At 45.7% G+C, this 16,839-nt stretch overlaps 1 protein-coding gene across 1 annotated transcript in view; it reads right to left on the bottom strand.

The window, feature by feature from the left end:
- Window positions 1-16,839, bottom strand: part of GUCY1A1 (guanylate cyclase 1 soluble subunit alpha 1) — a 465,791-nt gene that overhangs the window by 149,306 nt on the left and 299,646 nt on the right. The window lies entirely within an intron of this gene.

Here is a 16,839-nt window from a genome sequence, read left to right as displayed (position 1 = left end):
GGGAGTGTGCAGTATATTTTATGCTTTCCCTGATACGTTTTTGAGCGGATTCCAAATCCTGACTTTGGGGGTATTTTCAAACTATTATCTGACCCATTACCATCCTGGAAATGTTGAGAGATTTACTAAGTACTAGTAATAAATTTCTTTCCGTGATGTGAAGGGGAAAGGCAAATCTACAAACGTAGTGAAGTGTGTGGAAACGGATTTCTCCATGGGAAAAATGTTTCTTCCTTATGGAGAAAAAAGTACCATTGCACAAATACAGTGGCACTTCAGTGTGCGTACATACATATATGCAATTGTCAATGTCTCTGCACTTGTGTATAAAGTAACATAGACATTCACAAAGTTTCTCATAAAGGATGCCTGAAATCCTGCCACTCGCATAACTTCCATGGCATATTTCTGAAAAACGTTGTGAATACCTAAAGTGTGTAGACTTTTGCTTGCCGATATTCAACATTTTTTCTGAATCAAGTCGAAGAGTCATGTTTTATTTGCTGTGCATTACTCACTAAGGGCTACATTTATAATCTGGAGGAAGGCCCATTTCTTCTGCCAGGGCGACAGAGTAAATTACTTATTTTTACAATGACCTCCAAGCAGGTGGACATTTCTTAAAGCACTGCCAGGAACCACTGGCACGGCTGTTTCAATGAATGATCTTTGCAGTTCGGTGCGGGGCTCCCTAATTTTGACAGAGCCCGCCACCAAACTGTTTTCTTCTCTTTCTTTTTGAAAAGAAAATCCTGAAGTGAGATATTCTATTTGAAAATTTAAAAAAAGAAAATGCTCCCCTCACAAAGGGAATTTTCACTACACCTTATCACCTGGGTGGTGTACCTGGCAGTGACAAGCAGTGAAAAATGACCTCTTATTCCGCCCATTCAAATAAGGTGGGCGGATTTAGAGGCCTGCCTCTGACGAACCTTTCTCAACAGACTGTCAGAGTGATCTCCGCTGTGATGAAACCAATCGACAGACCATTATGTTGGTGGTAGGCATACAGCATCATTGCCAGCACATAAATCAGGCCCTTAGTTATATGTGAAATCATTGTCAAGAGTGTCTTAAGAGAGGAGAAATACTAAAAGGTTGAAAATTTGCTTTTTTTTATAACATGATAAGCCAGATACATTCAGTGTTCCTATCTCCAATGTATTTCTATCTCCTACTGCAGATTAGTCTGTGTCACAATGACATAATAAGCCAGCTGTATCACCACAGTCTTTTGTGTGAGACAAAAACCACACTTCTCATGTCATTAGGTTTGACTGTTTTAATGGATAATCTCTCCTATGCATCACACAGATCAAGATGTGGATGAACATAAATATAATTGGTTTTGATGATATTCAATATAATTTTCCAGGGAAGCAGTTCACATTTTGTATGTATGTACATTATTTCGGAGATGATTTGAACAAGCATTATTATCAGAGCCCTTAAGTGATTAACATTTTGCTGTATCCACTGATGAAAAGTGCCACCCAGGCTCACAATATAATGTTGTTTATCCAGGGTTAAGAAAGTCTGACATACAGAATTATTGATGGGTAACAGTAAATTATAGGGGTCATTTTTCATCAAGGTGTTCTGAGTGACTTCAAATAGACAAGGCGAGCGAAACTCAAGTTGTCTATGTTGTCAGGGGTGTAGCCAAGCAGCGAATGGAGTGAGACGGAGAGCTCCGGAGTTTTAACACGCTAAACTCCATCTGACCCCATCTGGCCCATACTGCCACATAAGTGAAGGAGGGGGTCGCTCCCCAGACTTCTTGCCAGCAAGGGGGACCCCACAACTGCAGCTAGCGACTGGGGCATGCCGAAGATGAGACGATCTGGGGAACCGGCCCACGGCCACCTGGCAACCTAACCCAGGACAGGGTGGAGCGGCAGCACTGAGCTTGTTGCCAGTGGGCACCCAGCGGAGTGCAGACGGTCCTGTGAGGGGTGAACGGTGAACAGAGGGGTTGGGGGGCCCACACTGACCTTCTCATCATCAACATGGATACCCAAATTAATTGCAAAGGAGGATGGCATGGTGGTGTCAGAGGAGAAGGGGGTGTCTTTTTACACCCAAGCAGGGCCTGGCGTACAGTGGCCTTCAAGTGGAGCAGGAGCTGTCAGGACAGCCCCACAGACCTTTGCAGAATAGAGGTGTCAGAAAGTGGGAGTATAGAGGTCTGGGGTCCCTACTAAGTGGCATAATATTCTTGCACCATAGTTTCCTTCCTATGCTTTATAACCACTTGGGGAGGTGAGCCCGGCTCATGGCGGACTGTGCCACAGGACTGTGCAAGAGGGACCTAGATATGCGACCCTAATAGTTGCTCCTCACTGGTGCCACCACTAGAAGGAGATCTGGATCACCTTCTGTTGCTACAGGGATGAACTACCACCGTGAATTGCATTGCTCAATTTGAATCTTAGGGCTGACTGCTCAGCTTGCCTCAAACCAGAAGGATCTACAGCAGCCGAATTTAGCTGAGATTGACTCGGGGGTGTGCCACAGGAAAGTACACAAGAAAAAGGGAAGTGGACCTTGGGAGATCCCAGCTCCCAGACACCACCTGTGGTTGCCCAGAGCAAGCGTCACCAATGAAGATGGCAACAGTACTTCCCACCCCCACATTTTAGGATGCGATACAGGCCATAGTAGCGTCCAGAGAGGCCCTCGAAGTCAAGAATGATATGCTAAGTATCAATTTGGGTCTATTGCGCGATGATCACCAGCGCTTGACAGAGAGGGTCACTGCAACTGAAAGAGAGCCCTCTGAGATGACCCCTGTGGTGGCGGCGGTTAGTGGTCACATGGACTCAATCAAATCTCACCTACAAGCAGAGAGCATGGTGGAAGACGCCGAGAACAAGGCATGCCACAATGACATTAGGGTAGTGGGACTACCATAGAAAACTGAAGGCTCTGACATGGTGCGCTTCTTGGAAGATTGGCTCAGACGCAAAGTGGCCCCAGAGGGCTTATCCCCCTTCTTTGCCTTAAAACATGCCCACAGGTTCCCGGCTCAGCATGCCCCGTAGGCGCTCCCCAGAGGCCGTGTTAGTGCAGTTGTTCCACTTCAAAGATCATGACGATATCTTACAGCAGGCTCGACTAAGAGGGAATCTTGTGGTTGAGAATCATAGGTTTTCAATATTCCCAGACTTCACCAGAGAGGTGCAGTGCCTAAGGGCTACATTTAACAAAGTGAAGAAGAAGCTCTGGGAACTGGGGATAGCATACTCCATGCGGTTCCCTGCACAGCTCTGAGTTGTGATGCAGACGGGGGGAACAGTTCTTTTCCACCCTCGAAAATGCATAGTCCTGGATGGAGCAGCAGCCTTGCTTGGGCCTGTGGGAGCTGCCCCGAGCACAGAAGGGAAATTGCCGACATTGCTCTCAGCGAAGGAGACCACCTGCACTGACTGGATCTACCACAGAGGAGGAAGTATAGAGAGAGAGCCAGAGGCTAGTCAATGTGGTCGCCGCCCTGAGCAGGTTGTTGCCTTGTCATGTGTACCTGTCCCATGGAGCAAGCTAGGAGAGATCTGATTCGGTCAGCGATTGCCTTGTCTCAATACCTTCCAGTGTGATCCTACCGGTGGTCACCCCAGGAACTGCCAACGAGCTCCTCTAATAAACTATCCTGGCACCACAAGAGACAACTGATCTGAGATGCTGGAGTTAAAAGAGAACTTTGTTTTCATATTGCCCATTGCTGCTAATGCAATTGGTATTCCCCGGGGATAGGTTAACAATGCTTTTCTATTAATATGTACTTCTTTGGGTCAGGTGGGTGCCTGAGACGCCCAGAGCCAAGCGCTGCAGACTGTCTGGACTATCACCCCCACAGACATTAGCCTGAGCGTTAGAAGGCATGAAAATGTTTGATTGTTGGTTGTTTGAAAGCTTGGGCAAATGGGTCACACTACTTGTCCTGGAGATTGGGGGTTGTGATGTGTTTATTTTAGTTCAAAAGGGGATTGTTTTATGCTGTGTATGCCTGCCGCACACTAGACTTGCTGCAATGGGGGTGTCTCTGGGGATGGGCCTGGAGTCTCTGCAACCACCAGTACAATACACACCACACTCCCGATGGCTAACATGCTAGATTTTAAGGTACTAACATGGATCATTAGGGGGATGCACTCGATGATTAAGCGTCACAAGGTATTCTTGCATCGCACTAGAAGAGGGTTAAATATAGCTCTTCTCCAGGAGACCCACCTGGACGCCAAGGAGGGGAGTGCCCTACAATGCAGATGGAGAGGTCAGGTCTATTGCACTACTTACTCGTCATGTGAGCGGGGGCCCTTATATGGATCAAACCCAGGGTGCCTTTTAAGAATACCACGTCCATCATGGATTCCCTGGGGCGATACATCATAATCATAGGGAGTCTAGATGGGCGGGCGATAGTGATAGATAGTGTCTATGGTGCCAGCACTGACCAACCAGGGTTCCTGACGACTCTTTCTGGGCAAATAGCCTCTCACCTCACTGGAACTGTCCTCCTGGGCGGAGACTTTAACTGCATATCTCACACAACTTGAGATAGATTACTATTCCCTACCCCCCCCGTTGGATTGACTTACTTCCCGAACCACTGAGGCATTCTGGTCTGATAACAGGAATGGGGACTAATCGATTCACAACGGGCACACCTTCCAGAAGGAAGAGATTACTCTTACCATTATATGGCTTGCATGTGCGATTGGACACATCCCTGTGCTCGCCAGACATTCATGAGCTGACACACCTGACTGAATACCTGACCCGAACAATCTTGGACCATAATCCATTGCTGTTAGGACTTAGATGGTCACACCCCAACCCCGGTACCCATATGGTGACTCAGAACTCTTAGAAGATCAGGTGTTTAGGGACGTCATTAGTTCTGACGTAACAACTTACTTTGAGGTAAATAGGTAAATGAGGAGTCCACAAGCTTGCAACTCTTGTAGTGTGATGCATTTAAGGCAGTGATTAGAGGGTGATGCTTCTCAGCAGCCAAGGGAGTCTGCAATACACTACTACCTGATATATAGAAAGCACAGCAGGAGCTATAAACACTAGAGCAGAGACACCCAGATGATCCGCCAGACATTGGTCATCAAGGCCCAAGAGAAAGTGGCAGTAGAGGTCGAGAGGATGTGCTGCTATGACCATCAGGAGGCTTATGTAGAATGTACCTCGTACACATGCTGAGGGTGATTGAGCGAGCTCCCTATTGGCATGGTTAGCGAACCCAGCAAAATGAGGGTCGTCATAGTTGAACTGCGCAAGTCCTCGGGCCACGCACCCCATCACCAGGCTGAATTTATTCAAGAATTGTGTTGCTACTACATGGACCTGTACACAAGTAATGTCAAGTCATCCATGGCAGACATCCAAGTAGTGGTGAATGGTGAACTTTGAAAGTGAAAGGGCAAAAATATATCACAATGTATTATTAAGGGGATGAGCGAAGAGAGCAAGCCTGAATCCTAGTCAGAATAGGAAGGGAGCTTTTACACTGAAAACATTAATAGTGTAATACTGATTTAACTGTCATCTACTAAATTATTTTATTAATGTTTTTATAGCGCTACTCAGTGTAGGGTGTCAGAGTGCTTTCATCATACAGAGGCAGGAAGTGTTACACAAGACATTGAGGATTATAGGGTGTAGGAATCAGATAGTGTCCATGTTGGAAATTGCCTTTCTGCAGGGTCACCCCCAAACCTTTTGCCCTCCTCATCTTTTTCTGACCTAATTTTTGCTGGCTTTAGGACTAATCAGTGATAAAGTGCATATGCTCTCTCCTTAAAACATGGTGGCATTGGCTCAATCCCAATTGGCTTACTTAACTTACTTGTAAGTTCCTAGTCAAGTGCACTACATGTGCCCAGGGCCTGTAAATTAAATGCTACTGATGGGCTGCAGCACTGGTTGTGCCACCCACATAAGTAGCTCCCTAACCAGGTCTCAGCAGTGCCTGTGTGTGCAGTTTCACTACCACTTCGACTTGGCATTTAAAAGTACTTGCCAATCCTTAAACTCCCCTTTTTCTACATATAAGTCACCCTTAATGTAGGCCCTGGGTAGCCTACAGGGTGGGTGCTGTGTAGACAAAAGGCAGGATATGTACCTCTGTAGTTTACATGTCCTGGTAGTGTAACACTCCTAAATTCATTTTTGCACTGCTGTGAGACCTGCTCCTTTTATAGGCTAACATTAGGGCTACCCTCATATACTGTTTGAGTGGTAGCTGCTGATCTGAAAGGAGTAGGAAGGTCATATTTAGTATGGGCAGAATGGTAATACACAATCCTGCTGACTAGTGACGCTGGATTTAATATTACTACTTTAGAAATGCCACTTTTAGAAAGTGAGCATTTCTCTGCACTTAAATCCTTCTGTGACTTACAATCCACTTCTGGCTAGGTTCAGTTGATAGCTCCCTTGTGCATTCACTCAGACAAAGCCCAAACACAGGATGCTCAGCCTCACTTCCATACATCTGCATTTTGAATGTATCTTCCTGGGTTGGGAGGGTGGAGGGCCTGGCACTTACATGTCAAAGGACAGTAGCCTGCCCTCACACAAAGGACTGCCACACCCCCTTCTAGTATCGTGGCAGACAGGAATGAACTGAAAGGGGTCCTTGTGCACTTCTAAATCACTCTTTGAAGTCTCCCGCACTTCAAAGGCACATTTGGGTATTTAAACAGGGCCTCTACCCCTACCAACTTTGACACTTCTGAAGTAAGACACTTCTTGACAAGACACTCTTGTCAAAGACACTTCCTGGAGAAGAGAACGTGAACCAGAACCTGCACCCTGCCAAGAAGAACTGCCTGGCTCCCCAAAGGACTCACTTGACTGCTTTCTGCGAAGGACTGCTGCCTTGCTGTTGCCATGCTGCCTTGCTGCTCTCTGGATGTGGTGAGAAGTGCTCTCCAAGGGCTTGGATAGAACTTGCCTCCTGTTCTCTGAAGTCTCAGGACCAAAAAGACTTAGGGGGTCATTCCGACCGCGGATGCACCGCCAACAGGCTGGCGGTGCATCCTTGGGCATTCTGACCGCGGCGGTACAGCCGCGGTCAGAAACGGGAAACCGGCGGTGTCCCGCCGTTTTCCCGCTGCCCTGAGGAATCCTCCATGGCGGCGCTGCAGGCAGCGCCGCCATGGGGATTCCGACCCCCTTACTGCCAGCCTGGTCCTGGCGGTTTTGACCGTCAGAACCTGGCTGGCGGTAACGGGTGTCGTGGGGCCCCTGGGGGCCCACCAAGATTTTCAGTGTCTGCCAAGCAACTGCACCTGTCGCACCCCTTCCACTCCGCCGGCTCCATTCGGAGCCGGCATCCTCATGGAAGGGGGTTTCCCGCTGGGCTGGCGGGCGACATTCTGGCGGTCACCCGCCTGCCCAGCGGGAAACTCAGAATTACCGCGGCGGTCTTTTGACCGCGCAGCGGTATTCTCATGGCGGGACTTTGGCGGGCGGCCTCCGCCGCCCGTCAAAGTCAGAATGACCCCCTTAATTCCTGGTCCCTGTGCGGCAGAAATCGACACAGCCGGCAGAAAACGACGCACAGCCTGCATCGCAGTGAAAAATTCAACACACGCTGAACCAGAACAACGCAGCTGACTTCGCAAGGAGATTGATGCAGCGCCAGCATAGCGACCGGAAATTCAATGCATTGCCCACTGGATCGATGCACAGCCGAGCCAGAACGACACAGCCCGACTTCCCGAGAGGAATCAACGCAGCACCTGCCGTGTGGTAGAAATTTCCACCAATGTCCACCGGATCAACGCAGCCCCTGTGACTCTGTCCTGCTAGCGCCGGATTTGAACGCATCGTCCCCGGGGTATCCAAAAACCCTGCAACCCGAAGAGGATCCAAGACCGAGCACCAGAAATCAACGCAAAGCCTTCCCTGCGTGAAAAATAAACAACGCATCGCCATGTGCAGCCCGAGAAATCAACACACACCTCCCTGTTTTCCACGCATCTCCTCCTCTGCGATTCCTTGCGGAGATTTTGAACACATACCAGGTACTTTGTACTTGCAAGAGACATTTATTGCTTTTAAGAGACTAAAGATACTTTTTATAATTTTTACAGTGATATTCCAAAATATACTTATCGCATTTTAATCATTTTGACCTGCATCTTATCAGATAAATATTATATATTTTTCTAACAATTGTGTGGTGTATTTTTGTGGTGTTATACTGTGTTATTGCATGATTTATTGCACAAATACTTTACAAATTGCCTTCTAAGTTAAGCCTGACTGCTCAGTGCCAAGCTACCAGAGGGTGGGCACAGAATCATTTGGATTGTGTGTGACTTACTCTGACTAGAGTGAGGGTCCTTGCTTGAACAAGGGGTAACCTGACTGCCAACCAAATACCCCATTTCTAACAGTCCATATTTGAAGACGTTATGGGCCTGACTACGACCTTGGCGGATGGGATACTCCGTCACAAACGTGATTGTTATCCCGCACGCCGTTTTACAAGTTCCATAGGATATAATGGAACTTGCAATACGGGGGACAGGATATCTGTCACATTTGTGACAGAGTATTCCGTCCGCCAAGGTTGTAATCATGCTCTATATGTCAAGACTGAATGGTCAGGAGAAAAACAGTCAGAATATAAAATGTAACACGGAGATTGTGGTTGTCTGCACTAGCAAGACTTTATCAGTTCTCAAAGGAACCCTTGTTTGCAATCTTAGGATTGCAACAAATTGAGAAAAAACAATAAGGATCTAAACCCATGACCTACAGTTTGGATGCAGCACCTCGATGCCAGTACATAGATCACTGTGTTATATGAGAAGGATTGCAAATTATGAACTGGAAGTAACAAAATTATCTCTGTCAGAAACAGCAGCCCACTTATCTTGCTAAATAATCCGTGATTTGCATATTACATGGTGTGCCTTGCAGCAGGCACATTAACCCTCTTTACCACTTTGAGTCTGTGACTGGGCAAAACAAAGAACTCTCTCAGAGCTGTGCTACTCACTAGAATTACCTTTCAGCTATTATAATACCCTCAAAACTGCTGGACAGACAGAGATTTCTGCATCAGTAACCCTGCAAGATATTTTAATATTCTGCCTTTTTGTGGCCAATTAGGTAATCTACAACTGATTACTGCCACATATGTGCTTGCTGATAATTTTCTTTGTAGCCGTTTTATTTTTAAATAAATATGTAAATGGACCATCAGACTTTGCTTTCAAGCTCTGGCCCTCATGACTCAACACCCCAACACATTGACCCCTAATTTACTCAGCAATGGAGTAAAAAAAAATTCCAATTCCAGCACTTCCCCTCACTGATAATTAAAACAAACCTCAATCAATAGAAATATAAAACGTACATAGGCACAACTGTCATGTACAAGGGAAACTTTCAGTAAACGCTCAAAAATGAATCATTACTGCAGGCAACATGGGGGAATTCCGTCAGGCTTAATTTTCAGGCAGTGTTTAATCTGGGTAGGCCCAGTGCCTATTATAGTGAAATTCTGCTCTGCAAGGATTTTTCCCATAGTTTACTTACCTTCGTGTTCCTTGAAATTTTGGATGGCTCCATTTTACTTTTTATTGCTGCACCGCAAACGCATACCAGAAATCAAGACAGAGTTCAGGGTTTCCCCTTTTTTATCCCTGCTTCGTCTCGACTCTTCATAGGGCATGGGGTGATTTCACCTCACCGCCCTTGCATGCATGATTCTTAGACGGGTTGGGCTGCAAAGGGCATGTGCAGCATGTCTATGGGTCGCAAATTTGTGAAGAGGGCTGAAATCAAAAGCTCTCTTCACACATGTGGAATCCATGGAGCCCGATGCACCCCTCCCCAGGGCTGCTCCTCTGCGTACTTCGGTTTCACCAGCACGGAAATGAAAACAAAATGAACTGATAAATCTGTCAGTTCGTCTGTTTACATTTCTGAAGCCCGTAGAAGCAAAGAGCAACTTTATTTTGCTCCTGCATGCTAGTAGGTCACCACCCTTGTGCCCCTTTTGGACCAGTCATGACTGTATCCAAGGGTTTTTGTCACAAATCACTCTCCTGACATTATCACGTCAAGAGTCGGAGCCATTAAGACAAGCAATCATGATCCCCAAGGTGAAAGCAGCCAATACAAGCATGGCTGGAAATAAGACCCCAGAACTGAATGGTGTTCCAGGCAACACAACAACAGGTGTATGTGGCAACATTAAGGCTGAGGCTGGTTAGCACGTACGAGGAGGCTAGAAAAAATGGGACTCTACCCTTGTTGGCTCAGGAGGTCCTTATCACTCTGGAAAATTGTCCGTCGACGTGACAGCTTATTGACCCTTGTCGATGATGCCAGTAGATTACAAGATACTTAATAAAATCCTGGCCTACTACATCGCATGCCCTACTTGGTCCATCGAGATCAGGCAGGATTTATTCCATGATGAAATAAGACCCTTATTATCTGTAGACTATTCTTACTACTCGATGATGACACTTACAATAAGAATAGCTCAGCGATTTTCACTGTAGACTTTGAGAAAGCTTGAAATGGCCGTACCTATATGAAGTTCTACATACGTTTGGCCTTGGGAAGCACTTAGTAGCCTGGACCCAATTGCTCTATACCATGCTGCAAGCGAGGGTCCGTGTCGGTCAATCTGTCTTGGAAAGTTATCGGTAGAGAGAGGAACCAAACATGGTTGCCTGCTATCCCCCCCTTCTTTTTGCCCTTGCTATCGAACCACTCACATGTATGGCTTGAGCGGAAATGCCTACAGAAGCCTGTGGGCATCTGGGTGTGATCATCACATTGCACTATATGCAGATGATCTACTGCTATTCTTGGGGGATGCGGTGGGGGCTTCTCAGGGAGTGAAGCGCCTATTGGATAATTGCAGCTCACTCTCTGTGCTCAGAGTCAACTGGCAAAAGTCCAGTTTCTTCCTTATGATGGCTGACAGGGCTGCCCCCAGGACCTTGGTGATCTTCAGTGGGAGCCGCGCTGCCTGGCTCACCTGGGAGTGCACATTTATCACAATCGAGTAGACGTTATAGAGGGGAATATAGGGCGGGCAGTGCATGGAGTCCGGGGGTCATTGCCCATGCCAGTGGCAGGATGAGCCGCCCTAATAAAAATGATGGCTATATCTCAACTACTTTGTTTCTTTGCTACTCTCCCACACTGGGTCCCGGGTGCATTCTTCAAAGAAATAAATGTATTGATTGTTGGCTTCCTATGGGGCTCCAGCAGATGGAGACGAGCACTTGTGGTGCTTCAGAGGCCTGCGGCAGACGGGGGAATTGCCATCCCTGACTTTGAGGCCTATTACTTGATGGGTCAGTTGCAGTGGTGTAGTGAATCCTAGTTTGTATTAATGGTATACAGGAGTTAGCTTAGCTTGTGGCTTGCAGACTCGTGCACCCGTCACCCAGTGACTTTTACCCTACTTAGCTTGCTCTGTTTTAGCGCATTTATTTAATTAATTATTTTAAGATGGCTGCCTTGTTTTGGCTTAGGCCCATGTTTTGATTTTCCTTATCAGTGCCACTGCGCTAAGGCCTCAAGTTCAGGTGATAAATACAAACAAACTGGAGGTACTTTCCCTCTTCACACTTTCAAGGTAATTATTTATACTAATTACTGTTCCAAGCACGTCTTGGTATCTATTGTTTGGGAACAAACCTACGTCAGGGGTCCAAGCAGATCTGTTTATATATTACTCACTTTATCAGATAGAATATCGCTATCAATGCAGCACGTCGCCTTGACACTGACCCAGTCTTTGTGTTCCTGAGCTAGAGACCTCATTCCAAGGTAACGAGGGTTGGGGGCTCTTCTCATGGACATGGCATTGGCAGATTGAGGTTTAACTTACCTAGCTCTCTTCTAGGTTAGGGGTAAGGCCTACATGCTAGGGTATTAGGGTAACATATTGCACACTCCATGTTATTTCGTGATATTGCAAGATGGTGGGGGACTTTATATTAATGACTCTTGTCTTTACTATTCTGGTTCTTGCGTTGTTCATTATTGCAATCATTGCAGCCCATATAACTTATCGCAGATTGCAGTTTAACTAAAATAAACCTTGTTGAAACTACTGCATCTTCTTCTTTGCCTGTGTGTGACTGAGACATGCTGTTAATGTGAGAAAGGGGTAATCTCTGTTTAACCACAACGCTCCCTGAGATGTAAGGCTTTTGAGTCCATGCTTAAAGGCTGCCACAAATCACTTTTGACTGTTAGGGGTTTTTGGTGAGGTGCTGCTTGTGAGCCGGAAGGGTTGGGACAACAGTTGCGTTTTGTTGTAGGTTTGGCATAGTCGCCTACAAACATAAGTACTGTCATCCTTAAACCAGCAGTCTTGTCTGGAGTAAGAGTCCAACTATGACAGTGGTTGACTCAGTGGATAGCTAAATGTACAATGCCGGACAAAGAGGTCGCACCCTTTTCCTCCAGACTTGCAGACTTTAGCCAGAATTGTATTTCACCTTGACCCTCCTACCAACCTCTAGCCCTCACTGAATTAAATGTGCTGCGCAGCTGTCGGTTGCGTTATCTCCGCAGATCGGGCTGTTCTACACCTTAGACCCCTGACATCCCACTGCAGTTCTTATCAGCATTACCTCTGGGGGTGGTTTGAGGGGACTCTCTAGCAGGATAGAAGCGGGGTGACCTCCATGGGGACCTTATTCAAAGCTGACACCCTCCTACCATTCCAGGAATTTAGAGCTAGCCATGACTTACCCCAAGGACACTTTCTCCTTCATAGTCACTGAGGCAATCAGTAAGCATTGGCAGAAGGGGGAGTGCAGAGCCTCCCCACTCTGGTGTCTGTCAATTTCTGACAAGTGCTACTGGCACATGCAAAGCTGTGACATGCCTTTGTAGGAGGGTACGAGCAGACCTTTGTCAACCCTTTACAGCCCTTAAATGAAAATGGGAAGAGGACTTGATACAATAATTACGGATGAAAAATGAGGGGGACATACTGACCTGGATACCTAAAGTCTCTAGAAAGGCAATGTTTAAGCTTATAAACCTGCATGTCTTACATACAGCATACATGACGCCGGGCAGGCTTGAGAGGCATCTTGGCCTGATGGAAACCAGATGCCCATGCTGCGGAGAAGAAGTGGCAGAATTGTTTCACATGCTGTGGGTCTGTCCAGCTCAGAGGGAATTCTGGAAATTCATTGTCAACATGCTAACAGAGGTCAATGACCGTGAAGTTCCCTGTGATCCCAGACATTGTTTGCTCAGTGGTTATTCTTATACGGCTCAGCTTAAAGTGTCCAATCAATTCCAGGATTTAGCACTTCTGCTGGCTAAATGAGAGATAAAAAGGAATTGAAAAGCGATGAGGGGGCCCCAGAGCACAGCCTGGAAGAAGGAGTTGTTGAGGTGGGTGAAGGCAGAGGAGAAGGTGAGATATCAGGAATCCAAGTGGGGCCAGGGCTCGATTGAGAAGGCCGAGGCCTGTAGCACCCTGCTGTGCATGCTGAAGAATCTGGGTGAACCGCTTCTAGATGGTGCACCATCCCCACGAAGCTCAGGAGACAATTAGCTTATTATATACCTGGCAGGACACTCCACTTCCCCACCATCTGACACCCAAACTTTGTGAGCGGGGTCAGAGGATGGAGGGCAGGACTCACCTGGAGACACCTGACACAGCGACAGACAATAGTTACACATTAGACTACTGGGGTGGCATGATGCACGAGGGGGGAGGAAGGGTTGGGGTGGGCACACGGACTGGGAGCACCTACACTGTGCTGCAGCATGAAGAGAGCGGGGACACTGTCACTGTAATAATACAGGCATTGACTATATTCAATTACATGTTTCAATGATTGAATTAATAGCTCCCCTGTATCATCAACATGAGATACTACCATTGCTTAGACAATTATCCCTGTAACAAAGAAACAATACAGCACAACTGAAGCTCCCAATGTGCCTTTAATGTAACTGTTAAAGCTCTATAAAGTGTGTTTAAAAAAAAAGTTGTCTATGACATCAATCAGAAACCCGATGGGGACTAATTTTGAGTTATTAATATTCATTCGCTATTGCCAAGAATAAATGTTATGTGTGGATCATATAATAAATTATTATATGAGTTATTGAACACAGTAATAAATCTATTTACCAGCAATGGTTCATATTTGTAATTGCTTGACATACAAATATGCTGTCTCTCTAAAATACTTTAAAACTATGGGGGTCATTATGGACATGGCGGGAAACCCTGCAGTGTTCATGCTGGCAGTTATCACAGACCGCCAGCCCCCTTGGTACCCCGCCGGCCGAATAATTTACATTCTGCTGGGCCGCCGGGCGGATACACTGTTTCTGCCCGCCAGCCCAGCAGAATGCAGCCCCGGGACATTGCCGACGTCAATGCCGCTGTGCGGTGGGTGCAGCAGCACCCGTCACGCAGATCACTGCCGGTAAATCGGGCAGTGACCTGCGCAACTGGGCACTGCACAGCGGCCCCTGCACTGCCAATGCCAAGTGGATGGGCAGTGCAGGGGCACCGGGGGCAGATCACCCAAGCAGCGCTGCCCTGTCTGATAAAGTAATCCACCATTGTCAGGCTGCCTGTCAGCGGTAGCCTGGTGGTGGTGGAGGGCCACCTGTGGCGGCCCTCCCTTGTTCAGGATACGGCAGTTCAGACCGCCATGCCGGTGGGGGTAGTTTCCGCCACAGGCGGCATGTGGTCTGAACCGCCATGTTCGTAATGAGGGCCTGTGTCTGATTAGAAAATGTCTCAATGAATGTATGCTTGCCTAAGTCAATTCAATATGGCTGCTCTGCGGTGTGGCCTGCCAAGCCTGCTTCTCCCAGAAGTGGGGGTGACTCCTAGTATGCAATCATTATAGGAGGTGTTACCAGTGGTCGTCAGTAAAGTTTGAATTGCTGAAGTGATATGCAGAGGGCAAAGGCCAGATTTCTGCTCTCCATGTTGGTTTATTGCCCTGGGAAGGCAGTGTCACTGGCAAGCAGTAGTGAGGGTGTGCATTAGGCCATATGTAGTCCACAGTTACATGATGTTCTTCTGCCACCAACTAAAATCCATGAGAAAACGACATTTTCATAGAATCATGAAAGATGCCAACATGCCATTAACAAGAGAAATGATGATTTCCACTCATGTGACTGTTTGTAACTTCACTTTATGCAGTTCTCAAAAGGTCACGGGTAATGAATTATACAACAGCCATGAAAAGCAAAAATAAAACCTTACTCCTTCATTTTTGTTATACATATTACCTCTAGAAGGCTGCATGGGAAAAGTCATGGAAAACACAGTATTCTCGCCCACCCTGAAATGGTACATTAGGGATGAAAGGACAGTCATCCAGGAGTAATTTCTGTGACCTGGTTCACAAATTGCACTTTTTTAATACATAAAGTAGTACTGCAGTAATATTACTTATACAAAAATATATTCACAAACCTACAGGTGAAAAACTCCACCTGCCCCTGTCCTATTTTTTTCTCTGTGGAGATCCTAACAAATGTAAGGTTGCTAATTAGTAGTAAATGGTGGAGGGACTAGGCATGGCTGAAAATTAGGAATACTTACTACCAAATGGGAGGGGTTTAGAAAGGTGGAATGAGGGGTCTAGGGAGCATAGACACCCACCCTCCAAAGACAAAGCAAGTTGACATTCACAAATTGCTTTTCTGAAGCTACTAAAACCAAAAAGGACCCATAACACTGATAAATGTTCTCCAATGCAGACCTGGAGTAAGTTGGGCACCACACATGGCTAGTCAGTAGTACCACAAAATCCTCCCACAGAAAATACCTGAATCAGAGACTAAAAATGAAATCTCATAGAAAGTAATATTTAGATAAGTTAATTTATTTCAACTTTTTAAAATGTAGATATACATTTATGTAATGTTAAAAAATATTTTTATGACAAGATAATTTATTACTTCATTTATATAAACATGTAAATTTATTTAACGTTATTCTATACTAAATGTTTGCAATTTGTAACACATAGTAAACGCATATAAACATTCAGCTTTAGGTGGAATTTGTTTTTATAAAAGTTAAATACTTATTTTAATTTAATTTGATATATTTCAATTAATTAAATATTTAATTCAAAATTGAATTATTAGTGCTGAAGTAATTCAAATATAGTTCTATAACCATCATATAAAATTAATTTACATTACTATTTAACACAAAAACTATTTTCTCTCTTTTTACATTTTTAACTTTTTAAAATTCCCCTTTACTTTACAATAGAGTGATCTCTGCTCCACTGGCGGAGAATTCTGCCTACTGTGAAGGAGTTAAGGGCCAGATGTATCAAAAGATTTTGCACTCGCAAACAGCAAAATCGGCCGTTTGCGAGTGCAAAATAGTGGTCTGCAATGCATCAAAGGCATTCGTAGACCACAAAACTAGAAATCGAAAAAATTGTGATTTTTTGCTTTGCGACCTGGATTTTGCGAATCACAATTTGCGATTCGCAAAATTCAGGTCGCAAGGCAATTCTGCAAAAAATCGCAAATTGCGATTTTTCACAGAATGGTATTTTACACATGCAAAATACCATGGTCTGCAACCAGGTGGTAACCTGGTGCAAAATTTAAAAATGCAGTAAAACTGCATTTTTAAATGTAACATGTAAAGCACACATGCCCTTTTGGCATGTGTGTACTTTACATGTTAAAAAAAAAAAAATGGGGTGCAGGAGAGGGGGCCTAAGGCCCCCAGCACCCTGGCCTTTTGCATTTCCAAAATTGCGATTTCTGGTTCAGAAATCGCAATTTTGGAAAGGCAAGAAATTCGCA

The sequence above is a fragment of the Pleurodeles waltl genome, chromosome 1_2 (genome assembly GCF_031143425.1).
Source record: "Pleurodeles waltl isolate 20211129_DDA chromosome 1_2, aPleWal1.hap1.20221129, whole genome shotgun sequence".
Classification (NCBI taxonomy): Eukaryota; Metazoa; Chordata; class Amphibia; order Caudata; family Salamandridae; genus Pleurodeles; species Pleurodeles waltl.
This window is presented reverse-complemented; position numbering and strand designations above follow the sequence as displayed.